Source organism: Tamandua tetradactyla, chromosome 14 (genome assembly GCF_023851605.1).
Source record: "Tamandua tetradactyla isolate mTamTet1 chromosome 14, mTamTet1.pri, whole genome shotgun sequence".
In the NCBI taxonomy this organism is placed as follows: domain Eukaryota; kingdom Metazoa; phylum Chordata; class Mammalia; order Pilosa; family Myrmecophagidae; genus Tamandua; species Tamandua tetradactyla.
Genome location: NC_135340.1, coordinates 37838660 through 37848225, shown reverse-complemented (window position 1 = coordinate 37848225; position 9566 = coordinate 37838660). Strand labels below are relative to the sequence as shown.

The 9566-nt window shown below is 41.6% G+C and overlaps 1 pseudogene; it reads left to right on the top strand.

The window, feature by feature from the left end:
* Positions 1-602: 602 nt before the first annotated feature.
* Positions 603-1544, top strand: LOC143654950 (olfactory receptor 4K13-like; annotated as a pseudogene).
* Positions 1545-9566: the final 8022 nt, after the last annotated feature.

Below are 9566 nucleotides of genomic sequence, written 5' to 3'. Positions count from 1 at the left end.
TAGAAGTAAATGAAAAAAGTGATATATTTTGAGAGATGAAAGGCAGGCTAACAATATACTATATCTTATAGAGGAAAAGCACTAAAGAATTTGCTAATTAGGTATATAATTCAATTCAAACATACCTCTGAATAATCTAAATTGATGAAAGAGAAGGGAATGATTGAATTATAATTATATGAAAGATAACTATGTTTTCATCCATTTGAACTAATTTATTTCACTGGTTCTGATTTGATTCATTTACCCATTCATTCATTAAACTCGTGGGTCATGAACTCATGATGGACACATGAGTTCTGCATGCAAAACTATGTTTAGAGAGTTTAGTAATATTTTTTTCATCTTTTGCAATTTCTGGTAGGAAAAAGTGCAGAAATGTAAACATTGATTGACATCAATGTGAATATTGATTGCCATCAATGAGAATATTGATTGAATCAACACAATATGTTTTTCAGAAATTCTATCTTCTCATCTCTATAGAAATCAAATATTCACTTTCTATATATAACCTAGTCTTCAAAACTATCAAAGGTTAAATGATGACAATTTCCAGATTATCTTCATTTTAAAACATTCTGAAATACTATATAGACTGGATGGATATGAAGAATAGCTCAATGATATTTGAGTTTGTTTTGTTAGGACTCACCCGCAACTGGGAACTTGAAATGTTCTTTTTCTTCATATTTTTGTTGGCCTATGCAGCAATCATGACAGGAAACCTTCTCATTGTGGTCTCTGTAATCTTTGACTCTCACCTGCACTCCACTCCAATGTACTTCCTCCTTGGAAACCTCTCCTTTCTTGACATGTTTATTTCCACAATTACAACCCCTCAAATGGTCATTGATCTCCTCAGGGAGAATAAAACTTTTTCCTGGTGTGGCTGCATGGTTCAGATGTTTTTCCTCCACTTTTTAGGGGGCAGTGAGATGACTCTTCTCATAGTCATGGCTTTGGATTGGTACATTGCAATCTGAAAACCGCTCCACTACAAAGCCATCATGAACTGCCCAGTGCTCGTGGGCTCAGTGCTGCTGTCATGGGTTGTTGGTTTTGTGCACACCATGAGCCAGATGTGTTTTACTCTTGCATTGCCCTTCTGTGGTCCCAATGTGGTGGACAACATTTTCTGTGACCTTCCCCTTGTTCTAAAGCTCGCCTGTACTGACACCTATGTCCTGGAGCTGCTGGTGATTGCTGACAGTGAACTGCTGTCCTTCATCTGCTTCACACTCCTGCTCATTTCCTACACCATCATCCTGGTAACTGTCCGGCATCAATCCTCTGGGGCTCTCATCAAGGCCCTGTCCACCTTGTCTGCTCACATCACTGTGGTCACTCTGTTCTTTGGACCATTTATTTTCCTTTATGTTCATCCATTTAGTAACTATTCAATAGATAAATTTCTTCCTGTGTTTTATTCAGTTTTCACACTTTTACTGAACCCCATTATTACTCTGAGGAACCAGGAGATGATGAAAGCAGCAATGAGAAGACTGTGGACCCAGCACATCAGCTCCAGACAGGACTTCTAGGCAGAACCATGATGATGAAGGCGTTAAGTGAAAAACCTCACACACATTATTTCTCAGATTATTTTGGCATTAATTTGCTTTGTTTCTTATCAAGTATGTAATGTTTTAAAATATTGAAAATTGCTAAATAATCTGTTGCTATCTTCCTATGATGTGATTTTATTGAAAGTATCCATTTTCAAAAATATTCAATTCAGTTTTGGGAAGATAAAGTATAAAAATTTGTAATAAGTAAAAAAAAAAAAAACTGGCTCATTATAGTTGGAAATCCATACATATCCAGGACTAAAAGCTCATAATTTAATAGAAATCAAATACAAATTTTGCTTTCTGACTTTAATTCAAATATAGGTATCCTTCAGTTAAATTATCTAAATTTCAAAACATGCACACAATTGTATGAACCTCTATAAACCCATAGCACGTGTGCATATATGGGGTTCCTTATACATGAAAGTTTTTTTAATTTAAAAAGAAAAACAGACTAATTTTTAAGAGTGGGCTATATCCTTACAGTGACTGCCACCCATCGACATGGAGCATACATTTGTTTCATTTTTAGGAAAACTGGAATTCCACCTAGCAAACACATTACAAGGAGCTGTGTTCTATTTTATTCATTCATTCATGTTTTTATTTACATCTCTCTTCTTAATCCCCACGAGTTAAGAAATAATGAAGAAGCCTCTATGGAATTCAGATATTCACTTCACAACTCATGGGAAAAAATGTAAGTTCAATTTGTTAAACTGCATATATAAAGTTCAAGTATATGAAATTTATATATATTTATATATAAAATTTATATATATTTATATATATGCATATATAAAGTTCAATTTGTTAAACTGCCTATACTGAGTTAAAAAGTTAAGAGCTATGGTCCATGGACATTAGAATTAATAGACATTCTATATACTTGTAAATATTATATTCACAATATTATACTTACTCCCAATACTTAGTGGTATATTATACTTCTATTCAACACATTTTTTTTATTGACTCACCAGCAATAGATATATAAAATATGGTAACTAGAAGCAAAAGGGATCTTAAAAAATGTATTTTTGCCATAAATGCACTATGGGTTTTACACTAATATTTTATTTTTTTAAAATAATAAAGCAGGTCAGGAACTGGGTCCCTTGGAGTATCAGCATAATAACATCAAGTAAAATAGCATTTTCAATCATAGCATTAAAAATACATATTGTTTTAATATGTATTTTTTCAAATTCATAACACTTTACCACTTTTCAGATTCTTTTTTACTACAAAAAATAATTATTTAGATTTTCATATAACTAAGTAGCCCATCACATCAAATTATTTTATTTTGCCAAGTACTATCATCACATTTATAAGCATCATTTCTTTGCAGATTTTCAAAATATTTTCTCCTGTATGCACACATTATGCATTAAAATACATAATATTGCATATTGTAAAGTTTGATATATAATGACATCTATTTAAATGTTATTATTCTCAGATATATTTAACTTAAATTTATGTTTTTAAGATTTATCTATTTGGATATGTGCCATTCTGGTCCATTCATTTTAACTGCTGCAGTGTATTCTATTTTATGAAATGTTAATATTTATTTAAATTTCATTCTTTTGGAGACATCTTGAGTATTTCCAATTGTTTACTGTAATAAATATGATTATTCAAATAATGTTCTGTAAATTATTGCTCCTGTAGATTATTTTTAACATTTGTAAATTCACTAATCTTGACATAATCACATTTATCCATCTTTTCCTTGAAGTTTGGGCTTTTGTCTCATATGTGAAATGTCTGTATGATTGATAGGTAAAAATAGTCTATTTCTTTACTTTTTTTATTATTTCAAAATTTTCTTTTTCACATTTAGTTATTTAACCCAATTGTAAGTTAACTTTGTTATTAGTATCTTATAGGAATCTAAGTTATTTTATATATGAATATAAATATGCATCCAAATACCACTTATTGAATATCATTTCCCTACAAATTATAATGTCACTTTTGCATTTTCAAGTATTCAAGTATGCCTGTGTCTCTTTCTGGAAATATTATTCCTTCTGTTTGTCATTTTTACTCTGAGACAACACACCCTTTTGTATATAGTTGCTTTGTATTGCCTGGACATTAAGCATGGTGAATTCTCTCTCTCAAATGGTCTAGTTTAGTTCATCTTGGTTCTCCTCCTTAATTCTTTTTCTCTTTTGGCATGGGCAGGCACTGGGAATCCAACCCAGGTCTCCAGCCTGGCATGACAGGTGAGAATTCTGCCTGCTGAGCCACTGTGGCCTGCCCCTCTTAATAATTCTTGCAGGTGGTTTTCGGCTAAATAGTCAAGACTCACAAAACCATTCTTAAGATATCAATTGAAATTGGATAGAACATCTTGATTAATTTTGGAAGATTATAAAGATTTAAGATTTTGATTGCTCTAATTCATGCAGATATATCACTTTATTTATACTTTTAAAATAATACTTAACAATATTTTAAATACTTTACTGTTCTCAGGCATTGTATTTTATTGCTATTACAAATGATATCTCTTTTATACTATATTTGATTAATCTACTCCCAAGGAGAGAAACACTGTAGAATTTTTATACATTGATTGAATGTACACAAAATTGGTTGAAATGTCATATCATTCACTCTTTTCATTTTGTCAGTAGATTCTTCTAGGGTTCTGTTTTGTTTTCTTAATCAATTCTTCACTCAGATTGTCTTTAACAGTCACTCACTTTAAATATATTTATATTTCCCTTAGTTATATCAATTCCTTTGTAAAAAAAGAACTTTTGTTAAATGAATGCATGTTATTAAATTTACATAAGTGCCAATCTGTTTTATTTTTCTCTGAAACCATCTGTGCTTGTTTGAAAGGAAGCATATTCCCTAAGAAAAGCCATGTGTTATTATAAATCCCATTTCATAAAACTAGAATAATCCCTATTCAATACTGTATATTTGAAACTGTAATGAGATCATTTCCCTGGTTGATGTGATTTAGTCAAGAGTGGTTGTTAAGCTGGATTAGGTGATGACATGTCTCCACCCATTTGAGTGGGCCTTGATTAGTTTTTGAAGTCCTATAAAAAAGGAAAGATTTTGGGACTTCCGGAGAAGATGGCAGCTTAGTAAGGTGCGCGGGTCTTAGTTCCTCCTCCAGAACAACTAGTAAAGAACTAGAAACAGTACAGAACAGCTCCTGGAGCCACAACAGAGACCAGACACACAGTGTACGCCATTCTGGAATGGCTGGACCAGCTAAGAGACTCCGCTGCAGTGAGGTCCCCGAGAGGCATGCACTTCCCCAGGCCAGGGTAGCTGGTGGCTGGAGCCACTCCCTCCCTCCTTCCCGGTCCAGCTGGGAGCTTTGGATTGGCAGTTCCCCAAGTCGCGGTGGCCCTCCCACACATGGCTTCCCAGGCCAGCTGGGAGCTTTGGATCGGCAGTTCCCCATGCCATGGTGACTGGCGCCCCTCCCCTACGCACGGCTTCCCAGGCCAGCTGGGAGCCTTGGAACAGCGGTTCCACAAGCTGCAGTGGCTGGCGACCATAGCCCCTTCCACACACGTGGCTTCCCAGGCCAGCTGGGAGCCTCAGAACAGCAGTTTCTCAAGCTGTGGCAGCTGGCAACTCTCACTCACAGGCGACTTCCTGGAGGGAAAGGAAAGAGTCTCCAACAGTAGTAGAGACTGAGCCCAACCTAACACCAATAGTGGCATTAATGAACAACTTCTGACTACTAAAAATAGGCCCTCAGCTCAGGCGAAACTGATCAAGGCAGAAGTTGCCTATTGGGCTAACTGAAAAAGAGGAAAGGGGTCAAAACAGAGCCTTCTGTGGCTGTTTCTATGGAGGCTTCATTGCCTCTGGGCTCAGCGCTGGGATTACACAGATTGCAACTGCCCTGAATGCAGAAATAGGCTGCTTTCAGGGCTCTCTACCACCTGAACCATCCCCACAGGAGTGGTGAAATGCAACTCAGGTGGAATCCCTCTCTCAAGGAATTCAGATCCCAGGACTTCACAATTTGAAGCCATTAAAACCAACCTACAACCTTTCCTCTGTCTCCACCAAAAACCCAGCAGTGAGAGTCTTCCAAAGTTAAAGGAGCCACAACATCTTTTGCTGGTGGGGCCCACAGACAGACAAGTACCACATACTGGGCAGGATAAGAAAACCAGAGCCCAGAGACTTCATAGGAAAGTCTGTCAACCTGCTGGGTCCCACACTCAGGGAAATCTGATTAAATGCCCAGACGCCAGCAAAAAATAACAAATCGCACCAGGAAAATTGAAGATATGGCCCAGTCAAAGGAACAAACCAATAGCACAAATGAGATACAGGAGCTGAGACAACTAATTCTGAATATACGAACAGAAATGGAAAACCTCTTCAAAAACCAAATCAATAAATTTAGGGAGGACATGAAGAACATCTAAACAGAAGATCAATAAAGAAACAAAGAATTTGAATATTACAATAAATGAGCTAGTCTTAACAGACATTTATAGGACATTACACCCCACAACAACAGGATACATCTTTTTCTCAAGTGCTCATGGATCATTCTCAAAGATAGACCACATGCTGGGTCACAAAGCAAGTCTCAACAAATTTAAAAAGATTGAAATCAAGACGAGCCGCCCGACCTCCCTACCCCCTCTCTTTCTCCCCCGGACCGCCGCGCGGCGCACGCGCCCCGCAGCAGCCGAGCCGCCCGACCTCCCTACCCCCTCTCTTTCTCCCCCGGACCGCCGCGCGGCGCACGCGCCCCGCAGCAGCCGAGCCGCCCGACCTCCCTACCCCCTCTCTTTCTCCCCCGGACCGCCGCGCGGCGCACGCGCCCCGCAGCAGCCGAGCCGCCCGACCTCCCGACCCCCTCTCTTTCTCCCCCGGACCGCCGCGCGGCGCACGCGCCCCGCAGCAGCCGAGCCGCCCGACCTCCCTACCCCCTCTCTTTCTCCCCCGGACCGCCGCGCGGCGCACGCGCCCCGCAGCAGCCGAGCCGCCCGACCTCCCTACCCCCTCTCTTTCTCCCCCGGACCGCCGCGCGGCGCACGCGCCCCGCAGCAGCCGAGCCGCCCGACCTCCCTACCCCCTCTCTTTCTCCCCCGGACCGCCGCGCGGCGCACGCGCCCCGCAGCAGCCGAGCCGCCCGACCTCCCTACCCCCTCTCTTTCTCCCCCGGACCGCCGCGCGGCGCACGCGCCCCGCTGCAGCCGAGCCGCCCGACCTCCCTACCCCCTCTCTTTCTCCCCCGGACCGCCGCGCGGCGCACGCGCCCCGCAGCAGCCGAGCCGCCCGACCTCCCTACCCCCTCTCTTTCTCCCCCGGACCGCCGCGCGGCGCACGAGCCCCGCAGCAGCCGAGCCGCCCGACCTCCCTACCCCCCTCCTCCCCCTCCTGCTCCGGCTGCTCTCCAACCAACACGGTGCCCTCTTTCCCCGCCTTCACCGTGCTCCTCCGCCACCAGCCTCAACAGCCTTGCCGCCCTCACCTTTCCTCCTTCAGAACAACTACTGGGGGAGTGGAGATAATATAGAGCAGCTCCCGGAGCCACGAGGGAGATCAAAGGGACAGCGTACCCCATCCTGGAACGGCTGACTACCTCGGAGAACCAGCTCCGGTGAGATCACCAAGGGGCACGGGCTTTCCTGGGTGGGACAGCAAGCGACCGGAGTCCCTCCCTTCCACCTTCCCAGGCCAGCTGGTAGAATTGGACAGGCGGTCCCCTTAGGCCGCGGCGGCTGGTGCCCCCACCACACGAGGCCCCCCGGAACAACTGAGATAGTTGGGTCGGAAATCCCCAGACTGCGGAGAACAGTGACCGGGGGATCCCTTCCAAACACGTGACTCCCCCGTCAGCTGGGAGCAGTGCACTCTCCCGGGCTGCGACAGCTGGCGCCCTCCCGCCACGCTTGGTGCCCCGGGCCGACTAGCTAATTTGGCCGGACGCTCTCCTGTGCTGCGACAGCCGGCGACCCTCCCCGCGTTTGGAACCCCGGGTCGGCTGGCATTCTTCCAAGACGCTTCGGTTGCCGAACCTCCCCTACGGCGAGAGTTTTCCAGAGTTGAGGGACCCACAGCAACTTTCGCTGGAGGAACCCACAGACAGGCGTGTGCCACGTGTGCCACCTACTGGGCAGGATAGGAAGAACAGAACCCAGAGACTGCGCAGAAAAATCTTTCAACCTGTGGGGTCGAACACCCGGGGAAATCTGACTAAATGCCCAGACGCCAGCAGAAGATAACGGATCACGCTCAGAAAATTGAACATATGGCCCAGTCAAACGAAGAAACCAATAGTTCAAATGAGATACAGGAGCTGAAACAACTAATGCTGAATATACGAACAGAAATGGAAAACCTCTTCAAAAACGAAATCGATAAATTGAGGGAGGACATGAAGAAGACATGGGCTGAACATAAAGAAGAAATAGAAAAACTGAAAAAACAAATCACAGAACTTATGGAAGTGAAAGATAAAGTAGAAAAGATGGAAAAAACAATGGATACCTACAATGACAGATTTAAAGAAACAGAAGATAGAATTAGTGATTTGGAGGATGAAACATCTGAACTCCAAAAAGAAACAGAAACTATCCGGAAAAGAATGGAAAAATTTGAACAAGGTATCAGGGAACTCAAGGACAATGTGAACCGTACAAATATACGTGTAGTGGGTATCCCAGAAGGAGAAGAGAAGGGAAAAGGAGGAGAAAAACTAATGGAAGAAATTATCACTGAAAATTTCCCAACTCTTATGAAAGACCTAAAATTACAGATCCAAGAAGTGCAGCGCACCCCAAAGAGATTAGACACAAATAGGCGTTCCCCAAGACACTTACTAGTTAGAATGTCAGAGGTCACAGAGAAAGAGAGGATCTTGAAGGCAGCGAGAGAAAAACAATCCGTCACATACAAGGGAAACCCAATAAGACTATGTGTAGATTTCTCAGCAGAAACCATGGAAGCTAGAAGACAGTGGGATGATATATTTAAGTTACTAAAAGAGAAAAACTGCCAGCCAAGACTCCTATATCCAGCAAAATTGTCCTTCAAAAATGAGGGAGAATTTAAAACATTCTCAGACAAAAAGTCACTAAGAGAATTTGTGACCAAGAGACCAGCTTTGCAAGAAATACTAAAGGAAGCACTAGAGTCAGATACAAAAAGACAGAAGAGAGAGACATGGAGAAGAGTGTAGAAAGAAGGAAAGACAGATATGATATATATAATACAAAAGGCAAAATGGTAGAGGAAAATATTATCCAAACAGTAATAACTCTAAATGTCAATGGACTGAATTCCCCAATTAAAAGACATAGACTGGCAGAATGGATTAAAAAACAGGATCCTTCTATATGCTGTCTACAGGAAACACATCTTAGACCCAAAGATAAATATAGGTTGAAAGTGAAAGGTTGGGAAAAGATATTTCATGCAAACAACAACCAGAAAAGAGCAGGAGTGGCTATACTAATATCCAACAAATTAGACTTCAAATGTAAAACAGTTAAAAGAGACAAAGAAGGACACTATATACTAATAAAAGGAACAATTAAACAAGAAGACATAACAATCATAAATATTTACGCACCGAACCAGAATGCCCCAAAATACGTGAGGAATACACTGCAAGCACTGAAAAGGGAAATAGACACATATACCATAATAGTTGGAGACTTCAACTCACCACTCTCATCAATGGACAGAACATCTACACAGAGGATCAATAAAGAAATAGAGAACCTGAATATTACTATAAATGAGCTTGACTTAACAGACATTTATAGGACATTACATCCCACAACAGCAGGATACACCTTTTTTTCAAGTGCTCATGGATCATTCTCAAAGATAGACCATATGCTGGGTCACAAAGCAAGTCTTAACAAATTTAAAAAGATTGAAATCATACACAACACTTTCTCGGATCATAAAGGAATGAAGTTGGAAATTAATAATAGGCGGAGTGCCAGAAAATTCATAAATACATGG